At 42.7% G+C, this 24,302-nt stretch overlaps 1 protein-coding gene across 2 annotated transcripts in view; it reads left to right on the plus strand.

Moving 5' to 3' along the window:
• kcnv1 (potassium voltage-gated channel modifier subfamily V member 1) overlaps window positions 1-24,302 on the plus strand; it is a 61,073-nt gene that overhangs the window by 21,520 nt on the left and 15,251 nt on the right. The window lies entirely within an intron of this gene.

Consider the following 24,302-nt stretch of genomic DNA (forward strand, 5'->3'; position numbering starts at 1 on the left):
ACAGATGCTGGAAATCAAATAAAAACAGAACGTGCTGGATATTCTCAGTAGATCTAGCAGTATCTGTGAAGATGGAAACAGGTGTTATGTTTCTGTCCGATGATGGTTTATGAGAACATTGATGAGTTTATGAGGCCAAGCATGAGTTTTTGAGTAGGGAGGCAATGATGGCAGGTTTATGTTAGTTTATGTTACTGCTCATAACAGAATTCACTGCATTTTGTTAATAGGAGTGAAGCATATCGTAATATTTTTGACAGTAGGCTACTTAAGCAACTACCTAATAGCACATCTATGACTAAACAGGGGAGAGATTTTACTAGCCCTCGAGTTATGAGCTAGGGTCATGGGCCTGGTAAAATGCCAGGAAGCTGCATCAGGAGCATTTCCTGATACAGTCCCACTATCAGACCATTTTACTAGCTGTGGAAAGAGCAGTTATATAAAGGCTCAGTTGAGAGCTAATTCCGCAGGCCAGAGGCATTTTGTTATTGGCCATGCAGCCCCACTGTTTTGTGGGGAGGCTGCCAGCTGTGTGGTAATGTTCTCCCACTGGTTTCCAGGGGTGGGGGTTGGGGTGGGTAGCACCTCCAGAGCTTTCATAATCTAAGAAGGGCCCTTAGTTCCCTCTGTTACCCAACATTACCCTGGAGTAGTGTCTCTTTCAATCACTGGGCCTACCTGCTTGTCCCCGGTACAGTTTATAAGTACTATAACAGTGATGTCTCTAAGCTAAAGCTAATAGCTGTGGTTATCTCTGATTTCTTACGAACTAACCACAGGAGACTCAGAGCAGGTTATGATCACTTTGCACAGCATATGCAGGGAGAGAATGGCCTCTGAGGCACACTCTGCTGTTTACAAAAAAGCTGCACATATTTTTCCATGCCTTGCATGTACACCGACATTGTTTAAATTTTGATCTAACAATACATATAGGATTTACCAAAAACAGGCCCAACTCATACTAGTCACATATTTACCTTTGGACCCATTGCAGAGGATTCTAACTTACCTTGGTATGACTATCACCCCTACTTTTATCTGGTCCTAAGATAGTTGTTTTTGCTATCCAACTGTAGAGCTTCATTATTACTAAAAAGGTCAGTTTGTGTCGTTCTTGACAGCTGTAAATTCTGCTGACTTTAAGTTGTATGAGGATCAATTAAATGTGTTCAATTTTAACCCTTATCACAAAGATTCTCTGGAGTAAAGAAACCTTTAACCATTTGCTGTTATTTTTGTATGAATTATTAATTCTTAAACCTCACTACGTAATTATGTTAAAATGTCAACCTTCATCAGTTATTTTGCCTAACAAGGGCATAGGTAAATCTTCCAGTAACACACTGAAACATTACAACTTATGAGGATTGCTTTATTTTACATAAAATTTACAGTACAGGAACAGATCATTCATTCCAACTAGTCTATATTGTGTTTATATGTCACACAAGCTTCTGGTCATATTACATAACCATTTATTCCTTTCTCCCCGATGTACTTATGTTAACCTTCTGTTAAATGCACCTAAGCTTTTCACACAACTATTTTAACGAGACAGAGTACAGGAATGAGAAAGAGAATCTGGTGAACTGGTGCAGCAACAACAATCTCTCCCTCAATGTCAACAAAACGAAGGAGATTGTCATCAACTTCCAGGAACTTAAAGGAAAACATGCCCCTATCTACATCAATGGGGACGAAGTAGAAAGTGACGAGAGAGTGGTCCACTTTGGTAGGAAGAATGGTAGGAAGGACTATTACTTACGTGGCGAAAAACTGCAGCAGGCGACGGTGCAGAGGGACCTCGGGGTCCTTGTGCATGAGTCGCAAAAACCCAGCCTGCAGGTGCAGCAGGTGGTCAGGAAGGCGAATGGGATGCTGGCCTTCATAGCGAGGGGGATTGAATATAAAAGTAGGGAGGTCTTGCTGCAGCTGTATAGGGCATTGGTGAGGCCGCAGCTGGAGTACTGTGTGCAGTTTTGGGCGCCGCACCTGCGCAAAGATATTTTGGCCTTGGAGGGAGTGCAGAGGAGGTTTACTAGGCTGATACCGGAGTTGAGGGGGTTGAGCTATGAGGAGAGGCTGAATAAACTAGGCTTGTACTCGTTAGAGTTTAGAAGAATGAGGGGAGATCTCATTGAGACGTATAAGATGATGAATGGGATGGATAGGATAGAGGTGGAGAGACTCTTCCCGCTCAAAAAAGACAGTAGGACTAGGGGGCACAGCCTCAAGATAAAGGGGGGGCGGTTTAGAACGGAGTTGAGGAGGAACTTCTTCACTCAAAGGGTGGTGAATCTCTGGAATTCTCTGCCCGTTGAAGTGGTGGAGGCTGCCTCGCTAAATATTTTTAAGAAGCGGGTTGATGGGTTTTTGATAAGAGAGGGGATTAAGGGTTATGGGGAGAGGGCGGGAAAGTGGAACTGAGCCACGACAGATCAGCCATGATCTTATTGAATGGCGGGGCAGGCTCGAAGGGCCAGATGGCCTACTCCTGCTCCTATTTCTTATGTTCTTATGTTCTTATGAGAGCTTCAAGTTTTTAGGTATCCAGATCGTCAACAACCTGTCCTGATCCCCTCATGTCGACATTATAGTTAAGAAAGCCCACCAACGCCTCAACTTTCTCAGAAGATTAAAGAAATTTGGCATGCCAGCTACGACTCTCACTAACCTTTACAGATGCACCATAGAAAACATTCTTTCTATTGTATCACAGCTTGGTATGGCTCCGACTCTGCCTAAGACCACAAGAAACTATAAAAGTTTGTGAATGTAGCCCAATCCATCTTGCAAACCAGCCTCCCATCCATTGACTCTGTCTACACTTCCTGCTGTCAGCATAATTAAAGACCCAGATGCACCCCAGACATTTTCTCTTCCACCTTCTTCCTTCAGGAAAAAGATACAAAAATCTGAGGTCACGTACCAACCGACTCAAGAACAGCTTCTTCCCTGCTGCTATGTGACTTTTGAATGGACTTGCCTTGCATTAAGTTGATCTTTCTCTACACCCTAGCTATGACTGTAACACTATATTCTGCACGCTCTCGTATCCTTCTCTATAAGTGGTATGTTTTGTCTGTATAGCGCGCAAGAAACAATACTTTTCACTGTATGTTAATACATCTGACAATAATAAATCAAATCAAACGAGTTCCAAATTCTCACCATTGCCTGGGTTAAGAGGTTTCTCTTGAATTCCTTACTGATTGTACATGTTTTATAATCTGTATTTTTTTAATTTCTTCTCTACATTTACCCTAAAGCATTTCATAATTTTAAAGGCCTTTATAATGGAGCCGCTCAGCTTCTCTTTTCTATAGGGAAGAGCCTGTTTTGATAATCTCTCAATTCTGACATGCAGCAGAAACAGGGGGTTTCCTCATATGTGAATCACAAAAGGCTAGTATGCAAGTACAGCAAGTCATGAGGAAAGCTAATAAAATTTTATCATTTCTTGCGAGGGGAATTGAGAGAAAAGTAGGGAGGATATGCTTTAGTCATACAAAGCACAAGTGGGATTAGTAAAGAAGAATGATCTGTTTCTGTGCTGTAAATTTTATGTAAAATAAAGCATTCCTCATAAGTTGTAAGGTTTCAATGCATTACTGAAAGATTTACCTATGCTCCTGTTAGAGAAGATAACTGATGAAGGTTGGCATTTTAATATAATTACGTAGTGAGGTTTGTGAATTAATAATTCATTAAAAATAACAGCAAATGGTTGCAGATGTCCTACTACACAGAATCTTTGTTATAAAGGTTAACATCTACACATTTTAACATCAATTGATCCTCATAAACATAAAATCAGCAGATTTTACAGCTGCACTTAGCACCTCAAGAACTACACAGACTGACCTTTTTGTGATAATGAAACTCTCGAGTTGTATAGCAATACAACTGTCTTAGGACCAGATAAAAAAATGGAGTACTGTGTACAGCATTGGTCATCTTATTTAAGGAAGGATGTAAATGCACCTGAAGCAGTTCAAAGAAGGATTACCAGACTAATACCTGGAATGAGCGGGTTGTCTTATGATGTGAGGTTGGACAGGCTAGACTTGTTTCTGCTGGAGTTTAGAAAAGTAAGAGATGATTTGATTGAAACATATAAGACCCTGAGGATTCTTGACAAGCTGGATGTGGGAAGGATGTTTCCTCTTCTGGGAGAATCTGGAACTAGGTGTCACTGCTAAAAATAAGGCATCATCAATTTAATATGGAGATGAGGTGAATTTTGTTCATTTGGAGGGGAGTCTTTGGGACTCTCTTCCTGACAAGGTTGTGGGAGCAGAATTTTTGAATATTTTTAAGGCACAGGTGGATAGATTCCTGGTAAGAAAGGGTTATCAATGGCAAGTCGCAGATTTGAAGTCACTATCAAACCTGCCGTGATCTTATTAAATGGCAGAGCAGGTTCATATATTTGTATGTTGCTTTGGCATTTGTGTTGTTAATACTTATAAGAGAGATGGCTATTCTAAGCCATATTACAGACATTCAGTGCAATAAAGGTTAAAGCCAGACAAGTGACAAAATCTTCCTGGCACAATTAAAAGGTCCTACTTGGGAAATATCCCTGTTTCGGTGCTATCTTTCGAGGTTATTGAATATTGGCAGAATGATATTCTGACTGTCGAATAAAAGTTGCAAGTTTTGAAAATTACCTGAGCTTAAGTTTCTGAACCCGGAGTGAGGTAACAAAATTAACAATAACATATACGCAAAGTAAATAAATCAAGAATGAGAAAAAGATGAAGAAAGATGACAATATAGATGGCAATTTACCACAGGCATCCTAGGAAAGAAGCAAAGGACCCCAAAGAATGCAGAACTGCTCATTACCTGTACAGCCAAAATGCTAAAAGAAAGAAACAGAATAATTTATGATCATATTTTAGGACCTCTGCAGAAAAGATATTTGGATTCCTTCACCTCCCCTGTTAGCATTCCATCAGGACTATTCCCCCCATGACACACCAGTCCACTCCTCTGTTACCACAGACACTTCTCCGTTCCCCACAGCTATTCAGCAATCATGGGAGATGTAACAAAAGATAGAGAATCTGGTGAAATGATGCAAAGACAGTAATCTCTCTCTAAATATCAGTGAAACAAAGGAAATAGTGACTTCAGGAAACATAGCAGAGTACATGTCCCTGTCTACATCAATGGGGTTGAGGTGGAAATGGTCAAAACTTAAAGTTTCTAAGTGTTGGCCTCCTGTTGCTTGCTTTTTTGATTCACCATCTTGCTGTTATGCTTGTATTTCTGTCCTCAGTCTGCTACAATGGTTCAGTGAAGTCCAACGCAAATTGGAGGAACAGCACCTTGTCTTCCGTTTAGGCAATTTACCGCCTTCTGGACTCAACATTGAGTTCAACAGATGCACGCCATGACCTAGGTCCCCTACTTGGATTTGTTTTCTATCTCCACAGATGCCGCCAAATATGCTGAGTTTTTCCTGTTTTATTTGAATTCTTGGGGACTCAAGGGGATTGTGTAATAACATTTCAAGTTTCAAGACTTTACTGTAACATATACATTAAAAGCAACATTAACTAAACATTACAAGTACAATTAGACAACTAATACTCTAAACTATTGAAAATATCTGTATTACATAACCCCACACCATATTAATGCTTGGTGACAGTGCCTCCACAGAATTGCATTTTTTACACAATCCAGTCCAAGGTTACTGTAAACTTTCAATGGATTCATGTCACCCCTTTTAGCCAAGTCATTTTGTCATTTTCATAAATGACCTGGATGAGGAAGTGGAGGAATGGGTAAGTAAGTTCGCTGATGACACGAAGGTCGGTGGTGTTGTGGATGATCTGGAAGGATGGCAAAAGTTGCAGCAGGACATAGATAGGATGCAGGACTGGGCGGAGAAGTGGCAGATGGACTTCAACGCGGATAAATGTGTAGTCGTCCATTTTGGCAGAACCAACGGGATGAACGAGTACACTATCAAGGGCAGAAGTCTGAGTAGTGTTGAGGAGCAGAAGGATCTTGGGGTCCGGGTCCACAGGACTCTTAAATCGGCCTCGCAGGTGGAGGAGGTGGTCAAGAAGGCGTATGGTGTACTGGCCTTCATTAATCGAGGGATTGAGTTTAGGAGTCGGGAGGTAATGCTGGAACTTTATAAGACCCTTGTCAGGCCTCATTTGGAGTATTGTGCGCAGTTCTGGTCGCCTCACTATAGGAAAGATGTAGAAGCTATTGAAAGGGTGCAGAGGAGATTTACAAGGATGTTGCCTGGACTGGGAGGCATGCCTTATGAAGTTAGGTTGAGGGAGCTGGGACTCTTTTCCCTGGAGAGACGAAGGTTGAGAGGCGACCTGATAGAAGTTTACAAAATGTTGAGAGGAATAGATAGGGTGGACTCTCAGAGGCTATTTCCCCGGTTTGAAATGGTCGCTACGAGAGGACACAGATTTAAGGTGCGGGGAGGGAGGTTCAGAAGTGATGTTAGGGGTAAGTTTTTCACTCAGAGGGTGGTGAGTGAATGGAATCGGCTGCCGTCAGTGGTGGTGGAGGCGAACTCGCTGGGGTCTTTTAAAAGACTTCTGGATGAGTATATGGGGTTTAATGAGATTGAGGGTTATAGATAGGTCTGTAGGTTGGTAGGTGATGATGTGATCGGCGCAACTTGTGGGCCGAAGGGCCTGTTTGTGCTGTAGTGTTCTATGTTCTATGTTCTATAACATGCTATGACAATTGAAGTTCCTTTCCATTAGTCCTCTGAGAATCCCTGACCCAACTTTCAGTGATTCCAGTGATTTCTCCTCTTAGCTTTACAAGGGAAAATCGTTCAGAGTCTTTAGATTGCCACTGCATGCATCTTTTTGATCAGAATTTATCCTCCCTCCCATATTCTGGTAATTTGTAAGGAACTAGCAGTCTTCTCCCCTCTGCTAACCACATCACTTTCAGCCTTTTTCCCAGTGAGACTTCTCTCTCTTCTGTTTATTTCTATCCAAAAACTCTGAGATAGAAACTTTGTCTACAATCAGCCCAGCTCTTTGTGCCAATATGTTCAGGTGTGAACATTTTGCAGCTTCCTCTCAGCAAGTCTCAACCTAGGCTCCCAGCCTCTATGGTAAGTAAGCTGCACTAGCTTGTTGTTGAGTGGAACTCATAACAGATTAGATGACTCTCTTCAATATTCCAGTTTAGCTAAAGTTAAAGAGATGGTTTATTTAATAGCTGGCCCCTTTAAGGAGCATACATCACGAGGGCCATGTGACTTGATTGGCCAGTGGGGAATGAGTGTGGGGATCTCGATGCCAAAGTAAACCCTAGAGTAGGAAGTGTTAACATTGTGAAAGTATTCTGTATATTTACCTGCTCGTAAATAAACCGCTACAGTTCATTTTACTAACTGGTGGTTGTCAATCCTACACTTAAAACACAACTTTCCTGGAAAACCTTGCATTTACGCTACACCACAGAGGAATAACATCTTTTGGATATCTGTTAAAAGACACAATATAAGCACCCAAATTTTCCCGCCAGCCCACCACAGGAATTGGAGCGAGTGGGGAGGGGAACCATGGAAAGGTCCGTTGACCTCAAGCAGGATTTTCGGTTTTAGAGCCAGGGCGGCTGGAAAATCCCACCCGTAGTGTTAACTTAATCACAGCAAGTCGCATTGTGTAATGAACGTAGACTAAAGCTCCACAATATTGGGATTATGTAACACATAATCAAGCTGAGATATTGAGCCCAATTCTCCCAAAAAAATTCAAAATGCTGAATTAACGGGAAAACTGGTGTAAGTCACAATTGATTTTTCAGTGGGAGTTAAGACTCAAATCTCCCACACTCTGCACTGCAGAGGTCACAACTGTGAATCTCATTAAAAGCTCAGGCGCAGTGACCCCAAACTGTCAGACTGCAGTTTGCTGGCCAGCCCGGGACCCTCACATTGCTGCCCTTATCTTCAGGGCCTGGTTGCAGCCCCCATGACCATTCCCAGGCCAGCCCTGACCCCCCCCCCCCTTTCTGCCCCCAAAGCACTGCAATCTCCAGCCCCCGTTCTCTCCACCCCTAGCAGTAATGATCCCCCCTGCTCTAGCAGAGTGCCCCTTTTAACCCCACCGCCTGGGAGACAGACCCACCCACGGGCAACCAGAGCAGCCCCCCCAGGAGGCAGCTCAGCTATCGCCCCCCCCATCCCCGCCACCGGCAGACTACCCCCCGAGCCCTCCCCGATTGCTAGCCTCCCTCCAACCCTAACCGATCCTATCTGCAGTGTGGCAGCAGGACCTCCACCCTCCTCCTAATCATCCCCAGGCCCCACCCCCACAAAAGGCCCTAAGCCTGGCCCCACCCCTAAGCCACGCCCTTTTGGCACTACCACAGTGCCCATGCCTAGGGGCACCAACCCCACCACCACCTGCCCCTCTGGGGGGGCCTCGATTGCCCTTTGTATACTCCAGCAGGGTCTCCCGCTCGTTCCCCAAACATGGGGAGCTACTTTAAACTCCACCAGAATGAAATACTCCTGGCGGGGTGAGAGATGCTATCGAGCCTGGAGAAGTCAGTCCCAGGCCCGATAATCACATTTAAAGTAGATTAAAAACAGACTTAAATCACTTACCTTGTCTTCCCACCGTGGTTTCCAGTGTGATCCCAATTGCGCCTGCTCTCTCCGGCTGTGGGAGACATGTATGCGTTAGGAACACATGCACGAATCCCACAAAATGGCTGACACGTGCATCTCCCAACCAGACATGCCAAAAAACATACGCATCAGGATGGGAAAATTGATCCCATTGTGTTTGTCTTGACTTATGGTTACATCATTCAAGTGTTTATCCATTTCCTTTTGAACTATTCAACTAATAATTTTAGGTAGTACTTTTCAAATAACAACAGTCTGCTGCATTTTTAAGAAGATCCCTCACCTCACCATATTTAATGTGACTTTGGGTTACCGATCTTTCTCTCATAGGTAATAGTTTCTCCTTATTTGGTCTATGATTTTGATCATCTCCATCAAATCTTCTCTCACTGTAGTCTTTAATGATAGTACAACTGCCATTAATCCTCAACACAATCACTGGGAAAATTTAGCCTGGTTAGTATAAATTAGTCTTAGTAGAAATTTATCTCTCATTTAGCATTGCTATAACAATTTAATTGGCCAATAATCTCAGTAATGGTCGTGGGACTTTGCTATGTGCATATTAATTGCTGTGCTCCTCTATGTTATAAAAGTGACTACACTTCAAAAGTATTTAATTGGCTATAAAGTGCATTGGAATATACTGACGTTTTAAGAACATAAAAACATAAGAAATAGGAGCAGGAGTAGGCCATCTAGCCCTTCGAGCCTGCCCCACCATTCAATAAGATCATGGCTGATCTGAAGTGGATCAGTTCCACTTTCCCGCTTTCTCCCCGTAACCCTTAATTCCCTTGTCTATCAGAAATCTATCTACCCATGACTTAAATATATTCAGCGAGGTAGCCCCCACCACTTCAATGGGCAGAGAATTCCAGAGATTCACCACCCTTTGAGTGAAGAAGTTCCTCCTCAACTCTGATCTAAACTGCCCCTCCCTTAAACCAATCAACATACAGATTAAAATCCCCCATACTTATCACCGCTCCGTTTCTGCATGCATCAATTATATGTTTATAGCCCGCCCCGCCTCAAAGTTATTATTTGGGGGCCTATAGACCACACCCATCAGTGTCTTTCTCCCCTTTTTATTTCTTATCTCTACCCACAACGATTCCATGTTTTGCTCTTTGGAGCCTATATCTTCTCTTACTACTGCCCTGATATTATCCTTAATTAACAGAGCTACCCCACCTCCTTTTTCCTCCTGTCTATCCTTCCTAAACGCCTGATACCCCTGGATATTCAGTTCCCAGTGCTGGTCATCCTGCAACCACGTTTCCGTAATGGCCACTAGATCATACTGTGAATATGTTTTTTTATGAAAAATGCTTTTTTTTCTTTCTTTAATGACTTGACAATTTAGCAGGAAGGTTTCCTCAATTTGCTATTTCTAGTTAGATTACAGTGTGCAATAAGTTGACATCAGATATATTTTAACACTGATAACATTGCTCACATATGGAACTGTGGAAATCTTTCCCCAGTATTGCTTGTCCAACCTTTAACATAAGTGATGCAAATCTTCTGACCAGAGATTTACAAAAGCATATCCTTCTGTATATAGTGGGATTTAATGCTTATGATTTGTAGACTGGATTGCATCTGTATCCTGCTTGTCCCAAAACTCTGGTTTACCTTTTGCCATCTGTTAATTAAATAAATCAGTGATGAAGTGCCTGATTTTGAATTTCCATAAACAGCCAGACGCAGTTTAATAACTGCAGTTAATGTTCCTTAACTGAGCCACAGCAATAGCAGGAAGTAAAACTATTTTTTCTGTTTCACATTAGAGTCAAAGAGTCATAGAGGCTTACAGCATGCAAACAGGCACTTCGGCCCAACTTGTCCATGCTGTCCAGTTTTTACCATTAAGCTATTCACAACTGCCCGCATTTGGCCCATATCCCTCTATACTCATCTTATCCATGTAACTATCCAAATGCTTTTTAAAAGACAAAATTGTAACTACAATTCAGTAGATACCAGTCCTCTTAAATATTGCCCATTCCACCAGTTGACGGAATACAGCAACATGCAGAGAAATAAGTCATATTCACAGCAACATGAACCTCCCTGTCTGTAGAGACCTTCGAGACCCCCACTCACTATGTGGCTTTACAAAATTCCCTTTGGGCACAGATCAACCATCCCCAACTTTATAATACTGAAACCTGGAGGAAAGCTTGGCTGGAAAACATCCTCACAAATAAACACATTTTACCTGGATGTTCTGCTCCCACCCATGGCAGGTGTCATGGTAGGTGGGGAGCAGAAAATATGGTGAGAGCATAAAAATCTGTGTTACATTAGCAGGAAAACAGGGTCCCATTGTCTGCACTGTACTGCAAAGGTGGAGTATGCTTTCTGGCGTTCAGGAAGCAATTTGAATATATTCAAATATAATGAATATTATAGAAACCACTTGCCAGTATTATCCTCCCACGCTGGAACAAGAGGTCATGTAGGCATCTAATGAGGCCGATGACTGGCACTATATAAGCGATATGTACCTCGCGGCTAGTACTTGACTTTGGGGTTTGCCCACCTACCTTTCGTGACACAGTCCTTTTAGTATCTCGACTCAGCATCAGGCTTCACAGGCAGCATCACATCATTCTCTGGGTGGGGGTGTGGAATGGACGGGGGGAGGGGGTGGTGAGGGAGGGGATGCGGTGATCATAGACAAGGCTCTACCTACCAGACCAATGGTAAAGCTGTGGAACGGGTCACAGGACAAACGTGCATTTTTACAACAATGATAGTTGTCGAAGCCACCATTACTGAGACTCGCTTTGTATTCCAGATTAACTGAATTCAAACTCCACCCACTGCCATTGTAGGGTTTGAACACATGACCCCAGAGTATTAGCCTGGGCCTCTGGATTACTAGTCCAGTGACATGACCAATATGCTGCTTTATTGGTCACTGAGTCAACATGCCATGAGAACAGATAGACCTCCTACTGTTCGATAAATGCCACTTTGACTAAACATGCAAGATGTGCACAAAAGTACCACAGTGGCATTACAATTTTATTATTTTTTAGAAGAATCACATTGTTCTTCACTTACTTCTCCTTACAGCAATGCAGTCGAAATGGAGAACTCTATAAGATTGCACACGTGTCCTATGATTCGTTGTTATAGAACATGTGTGCACAGTGGTTAGCACTGCTGCCTCACAGTACCAGGGACTTGGATTTGATTCCCAGCTTGGGTCACTGTCTGTGTGGAGTTTGCACATTCTCCCTGTATCTGCAAGGGTTTCTTCCAGGTGCCCTGGTTTCCTCCACAGTCCAAAGATGTGCTGGTTAGGTGCACTGGCCATACTAAATTCTTCCTTAATATACTCAAACTGGAATGTGGCGACTAGGGGAATTTCACAATAACTTCATTGCAGTGTTAATGTTAGAACATAGAACATTACAGCACAGAACAGGCCCTTCGGCCCACGATGTTGCGCCGACCAGTTAAAAAAAAACAATGACCCTCTAACCTAAACCAATCCCTTTTCGTCCATAAACCTATCCACAGATCTCTTAAACGCCCCCAAACTAGGCGCATTTACAACCACAGCAGGCAGGGCATTCCAATCCCTCACCACCCTCTGGGTAAAGAACCTACCCCTGACATCCGTCCTATAACTACCCCCCCTTAATTTAAAGCCATGCCCCCTCGTGCTAGCTTTCTCCATCCGAGGAAAAAGGCTATCACTGTCCACCCTATCTAAACCTCTAATCATCTTATATGTTTCAATAAGATCCCCTCTTAGCTGCCTTCTTTCTAACGAAAACAACCCCAAATCCCTCAGTCTCTCCTCATAGGACCTCCCCTCCATACCAGGCAACATCCTGGTAAACCTCCTCTGCACCCTCTCCAAAGCCTCCACATCCTTCCTGTAATGTGGGGACCAGAACTGCACACAGTACTCCAAGTGCGACCGCACCAGAGTTGTGTACAGTTGCAACATGACGCTGCGACTCCTAAATTCAATCCCCCTACCAATAAACGCCAAATCCCCCTATCAATCCCCCTACCAATAAACGTTAGCTTACTTGTGACACTAATAGATAAATTAACGAATAAAGTAAGGTAGTTCTCTTCTAAACTGCACCACATTATGGCTTGTGATTGATTTTTAAATGTTTAAGAACATAAGAACATAAGAAATAGGAGCAGAAGTAGGCCATCCAGCCCTTCGAGCCTGCCCTGCCATTCAATAAGGTCATGGCTGATCTGTCGTGTCTCAGTTCACATTCCCGCCCTCTCCCCATAACCCTTAATCCCCTTGCCTATCAAAAACCTATCAACCCGCGTCTTAAAAATATTTAGCGAGGCAGCCTCCACCACCTCAACGGGCAGAGAATTCCAGAGATTCACCACCCTTTGAGTGAAGAAGTTCCTCCTCAACTCCGTTCTAAACCGCGCCCCCCGCTTTATCTTGAGGCTGTGCCCCCTAGTCCTACTGTCCTTTCTGAGCGGGAAGAGCCTCTCCACCTCTATCCTATCCATCCCATTCATCATCATATACGTCTCAATGAGATCTCCCCTCATTCTTCTAAACTCTAACGAGTACAAGCCTAGTTTATTCAGCCTCTCCTCATAGCTCAACCCCCTCAACTCCGGCATCAGCCTAGTAAACTTCCTCTGCACTCCCTCCAAGGCCAAAATATCCTTGTGTAAGTGCGGCGACCAAAACTGCACACAGTACTCCAGCTGCGGCCTCACCAATGCCCTATACAGCTGCAGCAAGACCTCCCTACTTTTATACACAATCCCCCTCGCTATGAAGGCCAGCATCCCATTAGCCTTCCTGACCACCTGCTGCACCTGCAGGCTGGGTTTTTGCGACTCAGTCACAAGGACCCCGAGGTCCCTCTGCACCGTCGCCTGCTGCAGTTTTTCGCCACATAAGAAATAGTCCCTCCTACCAAAGTGGACCACCTCGCGCTTGCCAACATTAAATTCCATTTGCCATTTCCTGGCCCATTCGCCCAGCCTATCTAGATCCTTCTGCAGACTCTCCACACCCTCCGCGCAATTTGCCGTTCCCCCAATCTTGGTGTCATCAGCAAATTTCGACACCATACACTCGGTTCCCTCCTCCAGATCATCTATATAAATGGTAAATAGCTGAGGCTCCAGCACCGACCCCTGGGGCACTCCACTAGTCACCAACCGCCAATCCGAATAGCACCCATTGACCCCCACTCTCTGTCTCCTATTTGACAACCAATCCTCTATCCACGCTAACACCCTACCCCCAACTCCATGCCCCCTGACCTTCTGCAATAACCTCTTGTGAGGTACCTTGTCAAACGCCTTCTGAAAATCAAGAAAGACCACATCCACCGGCTCTCCTCTATCCACCACCCTAGACACATCCTCATAGAACTCCAATAAATTTGTCAGACATGACTTCCCCTTAACGAAATCGTGCTGCATCTGCTCTATCAAGCAATTCCCCTCAAGATGACATTTGTCATTAGCCTTTTGTTTTATTTAAACTTTCATTTCCTTTTTCATCCAGGGCATTTAGCTTTGGACATTCTGCCTTTTCCCTTCCCCTTCAAAGCAGTTATGTGTGACTGCACCCAAACTCTCACTCCCCCAAATGCCTTCCACTGCCTTCTTGCTGCTTATCTCAAACTTCTTTTTTAACTAACCTATGCTTGACTCCTTCACAAAATTACAAAAATTAGCACATTTATTGAAACGATTTCCTACAGTGACACACAACACGTGCTCCCCTTCATACTTACACATCTACAAACATTAGTTCTGCAGGACTCTTGCCACGTTTTATCAAGAAATTCTGGTCTAACCTGGTGTTGTCAGACTTTTTACTGTGTTTACGCCAGTCCAACGCCGGCATACCCACATCATGACTATTTTGCTACAGACAGGATAGAGCAGAGGATGTCTATGTTGTATTTTAATTGATTCTAAATAGATGGACTAAACTTAGTCTAAAAATTACCTTCAAGAAGTATTGTTGTTGAGCAAAGTACATAATTTCTGCTGCCAGGAAGTCTGAAACACATGACTATCTATACGATGGGGAGATGCCCATTCTGGATTGATACCCCATATCAACACCTCAGGTCAGTAATTCATTTAATAGCTGCTGGGTAGTTGACATGAACTGTTTTAGGCATTAACAGACTGACAGGTTAGAACAAAGGGCTACTCACTTCATGTTTCACCAGCACAGGAAAATGAAATAGTTTTCCATAATTTTTAACAACCTATTTTTGCAAATAGTTAAGCTATGTGTATCATCATTCAGTTTCACATAGATTGCATTGAGTTTTATGCTGTCACATTTATTAGTCATGTTGCAACCAAACCAAATATTGCAGCTGACTTACTTTTATTTTTCTATGGCCTTTGCAGGAAAAGATATACACTTTGCTAAGACTGAAAAGCTAATAAGGTTTTAAATGAGGCATTGATGAACTACAATACAGACAGACATCAGAGGTATTCCTCATTTTACCATGGAGTGAAACTGGAACAAACCTAACAGAGGAAAATTCCAAAACATAAATCTTAACAATTTATTGTTTCTATTTAACCAGTCAATAATTTTAACAGGGGAATGTAGTGGGGATGTGAAATTTCTGGGCTGGGAGATCCAAATCATTTTGAAAAGATTTTACGATTCTTTCAATCTATGGCTATTAATAGTTCATTTTCACCTCTAGATTTTGTCAGGGAATCTGCAAAAAATTAAATCATTCAACCGAAAAATCATCTTCCATTAGTAACGTTGAACATGCCGATGGCTAGGATTTTTAGGATGGTAAGGTTTCCTGTTCCGCCATGTGAAGAGTTGGCAGGGAACACATCCCCACTGACACTGCCTGCCCCGCAGCATTTCAGAAGCGTTAATTGACTTCATCGCCAGTGAGGGACTTCCACCCCTCACTGGGGATGAAAACCTGCCTTAGAGAGCTGCTGGCCAATCTGACAGTGCCAGAAGCTGCAGTAGACAGGACCAGGACTGCATGCAGTCCCCAGAACATAAACCTCAGAATTCCAGGAAGAGGTCAGTTTTGGAGCTATCACAATAAACCCAATCACAGTGTAGTGAATCCCAATCACGGTGTAGTGAATCCCAATCACGGTGTTGCTAATCCCAATCACGGTGTAGTGAATCCCAATCACGGTGTTGCTAATCCCAATCACGGTGTTGCTAATCCCAATCACGGTGTAGTGAATCCCAATCACGGTGTTGCTAATCCCAATCACGGTGTTGCTAATCCCAATCACGGTGTAGCTAATCCCAATCACGGTGTAGTGAATCCCAATCACGGTGTTGCTAATCCCAATCACGGTGTAGTGAATCCCAATCACGGTGTTGCTAATCCCAATCACGGTGTAGTGAATCCCAATCATGGTGTTGCTAATCCCAATCACGGTGTTGCTAATCCCAATCACGGTGTAGTGAATCCCAATCACGGTGTTGCTAATCCCAATCACAATGTAGTGAATCCCAATCACGGTGTAGTTAATCCCAGTCAGTGTTACTAATCCCAATCACAGTGTTGTTAATCCCAAGCACAGTGTTGTTAATCCCAATCACAGTGTTGTTAATCCCAATGAACATTCACATAATGATAATGATAGCAAAGTAAAATTTCATCCCAATGATGGAAATCTAAAAGTGGAGCACAAGGAAATAGTTTCAATTCACAGGAATTAGCAAAAGTGTGGCTTGATTTTATTTATGAATATAATAGTATCATAAAATCTCCACAGTGCAGAAAAAGGCCATTCAGCCCCTCAAGTCTGCACCGACCCTTCGAGAGAGCATCTGTACCAGGTCCACTTTCCTGCTCCATTCCCACAACCCCATGCATTTCTCTTGCTATTCCCCCTAACCTACACTTCTTGGGAAACCAAAGGGCAATTTTACATGGCCAATCCATCTATCCCGCACATCTTTGGACTGTGGGAGGAAACCAGAGAATCCAGAGGAAACCCACATAGACATGGAGACAATGCACGAATTCCATATAGTCAGCAAAGGCTAGAATTGAACTTGGGTTCCTGGCGCTGAGAGGCAGTAGTCCTAACCACTGTGCCACTGGGTCACAAATGAAAAAACAATGACAATTTCACAGGACCTAATAGGTTTCAAAATTGAATTTAAAAGTTCAAAGGCTCAATGGAATGAAAATTGGTACATACAATAAAAAGTAATTAACAGCTGAAATCCAATGCAGCTTAATAAATTAGAGCATGGAAATATCATAACTTGTCTCCACAGACCAAAATGTGACAGAAACGTCATCCATGAATCTCCTGATAAAATCCTTAGTGCTGACATCAGTGGGAAAATTGGTGCAGTTTCCATTGGTGGCAGCACTGTGAAGTGGGATTAAACCACTTTAATAAATTCTCAAAAAAATTGCCCCCATGTGAATCATGCTGGGCTAACTATGCTAGGCAGATGGGTGCACAGTGGCACACTGGTTAGCACTGCTGCCTCTCAGCACCAGGGACCCAGATTCAATTCCTGGCTTGAGTCACTGTCTGTGTGGAATTTGCACATTCTCCCTGTGTCTGCGTGGGTTTCCTCCCACAGTTCAAAGTTGTGCAGGTTAGGTGGTTTGGCCATGCTAAATTGCCCCTTTGTGTCAGGGTGACTAGTTGGAGTATATGTGTGGGGTTATGGGGATAGGGTATGGGTGGGATTGTGGTCGGTGCAGACTCGATGGACTGAGTGACCTCCTTCTGCACTGTATGTGAGGCTCCTGAATCAGCAATCAGCTGTTCAGCTGACTTTCAAGAACACATCCTGCTTTTTCTTCATTCGGAATTACTGAAGGAAGAATCACCCAGTCTCACATCAATGCAGGAAGCATTTGATGTTAGATTTTTAATGAAACCAATCTTCTGGAGTTGTAACTATGGATTTACCTCTGACAGTCTCTACTGCAGCAAGAACCCAGACAAAAAAAATCATTGAAATCTGTAACTGAACTGCTCCTCAAAAATTTAGTTAATCACAAGACTAATTAGATGTTCAATGCAATGTCCGTTTAAGATATGTGTACAACTGAATCAAACCTGTCGTTTCCTCCATGACAAATACATCTCAATGGTTCTGTATTTCACACACACCCATGGTAAAAGAATGAGGTTTCTAGTTCTGAAAGTGTACCACGTACAGGAGTGTCAGGGTGGCACATGCTCTAGGGTTTGAGCTTGTATACAATAAAACAGAGATATAGATTAGCATATACGAGGGGGATTGAATATAAAAGTAGGGAGGTCTTGCTGCAGCTGTATAGGGCATTGGTGAGGCCGCAGCTGGAGTACTGTGTGCAGTTTTGGGCGCCGCACCTGTGCAAGGATATTTTGGCCCTGGAGGGAGTGCAGAGGAGGTTTACTAGGCTGATACCGGAGTTGAGGGGATTGAGCTATGAGGAGAGGCTGAATAAACTAGGCTTGTACTCGTTAGAGTTTAGAAGAATGAGGGGAGATCTCATTGAGATGTATAAGATGATGAATGGGATGGATAGGATAGAGGTGGAGAGACTCTTCCCGCTCAAAAAAGACAGTAGGACTAGGGGGCACAGCCTCAAGATAAAGGGGAGGCGGTTTAGAACGGAGTTGAGGAGGAACTTCTTCACTCAAAGGGTGGTGAATCTCTGGAATTCTCTGCCCGTTGAAGTGGTGGAGGCTGCCTCGCTAAATATTTTTAAGAAGCGGGTTGATGGGTTCTTGATAAGAGAGGGGATTAAGGGTTATGGGGAGAGGGCGGGAAAGTGGAACTGAGCCACAACAGATCAGCCATGATCTTATTGAATGGCGGGGCAGGCTCGAAGGGCTAGATGGCCTACTCCTGCTCCTATTTCTTATGTTCTTATGTTCTTATGTTCTTATATATAATGTCTCACAAGTTACCAATTCATCTAGTCATTGGAAGGCAAACACTCCTGACATAGGGAGGAAGATTTAACCCAATACCAGCCCTTTCAGACCTCCTCATGAGCAACTGCCCACTATCTCACTCGTGGATGCTGAAATTGATGACAAAACCAACATAAAAAGATTTGTATTCTTGTATCATGTTGTCATGATATCCCAGAATGCCAATGAATTATATTAAAATATTATTAAGAGTTCTTAAGAAGGTGAACATTGAGAGTTCTTAAGAAGGAGAAAGTAAAGTCATGTAGAAAGAGTCTGGTGCTTTAATTAACAGTATTCACATGTAGGATCTGGCATATTAAGTGTGGTATTGTCATAACTCTGAGGTTAATTTCAAATCCAAGGCAGCTGCAACAGAAGTCGGACTTATGAAACTTCTAAGAGCCAATGCATTATTAAATGAATCACTGTTCAAATGGACAAGATTTTTTGCGTTTTCATCTCATATGTCAACGACAGAATTATTTGGATGTCTTGCTTCACTAATATGAATGGCTCTTCTGAGGATATCATTGGATGAAGTGAGGAGCTTGGCTATATATTTATAGAAATTAATAACGGAAGATGCGGCCAATCAGCCCATCAGGTGTCTGCCGGCCACAAGAGATTCCTTTTTCAGCCCTTGGCCATATCCCCGTACTTCATAGTACTTCTAAAACGTAACCATGGACTACTTGGTGCCTGTGTGTCTTCCAGCTGGGGAATGGTGGGGAGCATCTCAGGGGGCTGCTGACTCAGCCTTCCAGTCACTGTTGGATTCAGATGAATTTAAATCAATTCTAATCTGATTCTCGTTACTCTGGATGTGAACCTGATCTTGGCAAGTGCGCCAGACCTGGAGACTCACAACGAGTTTGACACTTGCCGAAATCCCGATTTGGCCCTCATGTCCAATTCATCTGGCCTTTGAGAAGCCAGGCTGGGACTAGTGGCCCCAGATAGTCACCCAATCACCTCCTTAGTTGAGGCTGCGATACTATCTGGAAAGTCATATTTAAACATAATTGCAATTATTTTGCGATATGGTAAAATGGTAGTGAATGATGTATGTTGTGCCTTAAACATAACTGTTGCGAATTGAAAACCATATTGTTGGTTGAAGGTTTATGAGGAATTTGAGTCAAAGAACACTTCTCTATCTATTTAACCTGATTGGCTAATATCATCCAGAAGCTGATCATATTCAAACCCACGAAGAGGAACTGCATAAGGCATTCATTAGTTTAAGCCATTATGCCAAGACTTCGACTGTTCTTCAGCTGAAGAGGATGAGGAGAAGCCTTTCAGAAGTTTAGCCCCAGTATGTCATATCATTGCAAAGTCTATAAAGCTAATAGTTAAAAGCATGTCACATATCATATTAGAAAATCTTGAAAATTCTTCACTATTGTTCTTCATCCTTTATTTTTCTTGTGCTCACTGTAAATAATGTAAGTTGTTTTGTTTTGTCAGTCACAGCCGTGTTATTGTCTTTGTATCAAAAATATGGACACAGCTGAAATCCAACATTGTTGTCTCCATCTGTACAGATGAATCCTGGAAATACAAGTAGAAGGCAACAACACTTTGGAAAGTGACAAGGACATCAATGATACAAGTGATTAAATGATAGCTGTCACATTAGATAAATCCAAGATGGCAGGATTTTCCATACAATCCACTGCGTGTTTTGCAGCCACAACCAGAGGAACCTGTCAGGGTGAACAATTGGAAAATTCCAGCCTTAAAAGTTTAGGTTACAAACTACATATCTGAGACTTTCACTCGTTCCTAAAACATAAACTTACTGTTTGCAGTGTTTTCCCATATGATACACCAGAGGTCATTCTGTCACTTTGTGCTCCCAGCAGGGAATGCTGCTTGCAGGTTCTGGAAATCACGGACTGTGTGCCTAAAGTTTCCTGAAATAAACCACAAAATGATTCATTAGATGCATAGCATTGCTACACCCCTCTAGATCACAAGGATGCATTGTCAGAGGTTGCTTCTTCTGGATGCGACTTTAAACCGATGCCCATTTGCCTACTTGGGTGGGTGTAAAAGATGATATGGCATTATTTCCAATGAGATCGGGGGAGTTATCCCTGGTATTCCAACCAATATTTGACCTATCTTACAGTGGCACAGTGATTAGCACTGCTGCCTCACGGTGTCAGGGACCCGAGTCCCGATTCCCAGCTTAGATCACTGTCTGTGCGGAATTTGCACATTCTCCCTGTGTCTGCGTGGGTTTCCTTCGGGTGCTCTAGTTTTCCCCCGCAGTCCAAAGATGTGCTGGTTAGGTATATTGGCCGTGTTAAATTCTCCTTCAATGTACCCAAACAGGCACCAGGCGACTAGGGGATTTTCACAGTTAGTTCATTGCAATGTTAATGTAAGCCTACTATTGACACTGATAAATAAAAGCTCACGATGCACTAGTTGCCTCATTTCCTACATGACAATAGTGACGAGTGATTTGGAACCTACGTTAGTCATCAATGAAAATGGTGGCACAGACCCAAAGCCTCGTGAGTGTTGAAAAATGAGATTCTTGCCTCATTTTCCAATTTCCCACACCTCTGGCTGGTGACATGACGAGATTCCAAACGGAAAGGGCAGGAATATCATTTCAATAAATTTTAATAAGTGCAAATAATATCAAAGGGCTTGCCCACAATCTGTTCCCAACTCATTGAATATTCATATCATGTTGGCAAGGTTCACAACAAATATTTTAAAAGTGTGAAGCAGTTGAGGGGAACATGTTGGGATGCAAGGATAAGTGTAGCTCCTGGGGGAGTGGGATATGCCTAGGCACTGCCCTTGTACTGCCAACTGGTCAGTGCCAATCTGTCAATGCCAACCAGAGTGTCACTGCCAGAGAAGGCCCTCTGGGGAGCCGCACTGGAGGGGAGGGTGTTCACCTATGTGTGTGGGGGGGCTGATTCCTCAATGCTTGTGGGACAGGGCATTGCCCTGATGCCTGTGTTGGTGTGGAATGGGGGTTTGGGGGGGGTGCCTTGATGCTTTTTGGGCGTTGAGTTGCTCAAATGTTTATGCGGAGGAGTTGCCCCAGTGCTTGAGGGGGTCCCATGTATCTCTAGGCTGGGGGTTGGAGGGGGGATTTTATTTCAAGCGCAGATCAGGGTGATCCTTAATGATGGCACCCTGAACTCTATGGAGCCAGCATTATCAGCTGCAGTAGGCCCAGCCCTGCTGTGATGGCAGAAACCACACCCCCAGGTACTGTGACAAATTTTGAGAAGATTCCATCCTACCTTTCCAAAGTACTGAAAGCGCTTTATAAATGCAAGCTTCTCTTTTATCAGTGATTCTAAAAATTCTTGCATCATTTGAGGATTCACTATGACACATTTGTAAGAGAAAATTGGACACTATGGAAATTGATTGATTTTAGCTACTTGGAATGTTTCGTACGTGTATTGTTAGTGCTTTACAGCATCCACAATTAGCTCATTACTTCATTTTGCTTGACTATCCTAATGACCTAATTCACTGCCTTTTATACTTCTAATTGTCACCTGATATTATCTCAATGAGTTTTCACCTCTTGTAATTTAAAAAAAGTAATCTATTTGACCATTCTGTCAATTAGCTCCGTTCCCTCCCCCATACTCAATTATGATACCAGATTACAATGAAGCTGCAGTCTGTCGTGCATAGAGCACCTACTGTATATTTCTATCTGTTCCTGCGTTCAGTTCAGATTTCCAGACTTTGCAGTTTCTTGTTTTAGCATGATTGTTGTGGGTGAGATTTATTTTTTCCCAATGTCTTGGCTCGTTGGTATAAGGGTATGATTCTCGTGTTGGCTGTTACAATTAGAGATGCTTGTGGGAGGTCCTGGGTTCAAATCCCAGCTAAGCCCCAAGTTGGCTGTTGGGGCTGCATGGTGGCACAGTGATCAGCACTGCTGCCAGGGACTTGGGTTCAATTCTGGCAATGGGTGACTGTGTGGAGTTTGCACATTCCTCCAGGTGTTTTAGTTTCCTCCCTCAATCCAAAGATGTGTGGGTTAGGTTGGTTTGTTATGGTAAATTGTTCCTTAGTGTCCCAGGGTGTGTAGATTTGGGGATTAATGGGGTAAATTCTTGGGGTTACGGGGATAGGCTGCTGTCTCAGACAGAGTAAGTGCAGACTCAATGAGCCAAATGGCCTGCCTCTACATTATAGGAATTCAATGATTAATTATTGCATTATTAACTTCAGTCTCCAGGCATGAAGCATATAACATACATTAAACATATATTAAAAAATTACTCGGATTGACTTTCACAAAATATGTCAATACACTTTTATAGCAACTATTTTCCAGATTATGAAATTTTACTTAAAGAATCATTGATATTTGGAAAGTAACATATCCTAGAAGTTTGCAAATACATAGCAGAGCCAGTGACATATATAAAATTAATGGGTGTCAAGCAGCATTTTGAATTAAAGGGACAGTTTTCCCAAGAGAATCCAAAAAAGGCGGCCACTTCTATAGAATATTGATTCTATGAACTTCAGTGAAAGGTACAAATTCCGTTCAATCAAACTGAGAAAGTATCCATCTCAGATTTGCTTTCCTCCAGTGGGTATGTCTTTAGATTTTGCATGCATATTTGAAAAAGAACAAAGAATATTACAACATAGGAAAAGGCCCACCAAGCCTGCATTGACACATGACACCTTATTAAACTAAAGGCCTTTAGCCTCTATATGGATCATATCCCCCTATTCTCTGCTTTCTCATGCATCTGTCAAGACACCTCTTAAATGTTGCTATTGTATCTGCTTCTACCACCTCGTCTGGTAGTGCATTCCAGGCACTTACCACCCTCTGTGTAAAACACTTGTCTCTCACATCTCCTTTAAACTTTAACCCTTTTATCTTAAATTTATGTTCTCCAGTAATTGACATTTCTACCCTGGGAAAAAGACTGAAACTATACATTCTTTCCATGCCTCTCAAAATTTTGCAAACTTCTAGCAAGTTACTCCTGAACTTCCAAAGCTCATGTGAAAACAAACCAAATTTTCCAATCTCTCCTCATAGCTAATACCTTCCAAACCAGGCAACATTCTGGTAAATCTTTTCTGTTATCTTTCCAAAGCCACTACATCCTTCTGGTAGCATGATGACCAGAACTGTCTGCAATATTTCAAATGTGGGCTGACTGAAATTCTATATAGCTGCAACATGACTTACCAATTTTTATATTCTATACCATGACCAATGAAGGCAAATATGCCATATGCCTTCTTGACCACCTTATCCACTTGTATTGCCACTTGCAGGGAACCATGGATCTGTACGCCTAGATCCCTATATATGTTAATGCTTCTAAGGGTTCTGCTATTTACTATGTACTTTCCTCCTGTATTAGGTGATGATGGCGATTTTTCTGTGCTTAAGTTACAACAATGCTTTCCACCAGTCTAGGTTAAAGACATGTCATAAAAATTCTTGTACTGCTGTTGGGAAAAAAGTGTTGAACATTTATTCATAATCATGCTTCACAGTAATGAGCACATGCGCTGGAGACAGGTACAGTTTTATGAAGTTTAACATCTAAAAAAATGCTGAAGGGGCTTTTCATTAAGAGTTTTGTGTAATCCATTTTTAGGCCTTAGTGAGTAATGTGTAATGCAATGAAAAGGGACATAGCAATGTTATTAATGCTATTATGTGCCCTAACAAAGATGATTTTTAATT

The sequence above is a fragment of the Carcharhinus amblyrhynchos genome, chromosome 8, assembly GCF_965287045.1.
Source record: "Carcharhinus amblyrhynchos chromosome 8, sCarAmb.v2.hapA, whole genome shotgun sequence".
Taxonomy (NCBI): domain Eukaryota; kingdom Metazoa; phylum Chordata; class Chondrichthyes; order Carcharhiniformes; family Carcharhinidae; genus Carcharhinus; species Carcharhinus amblyrhynchos.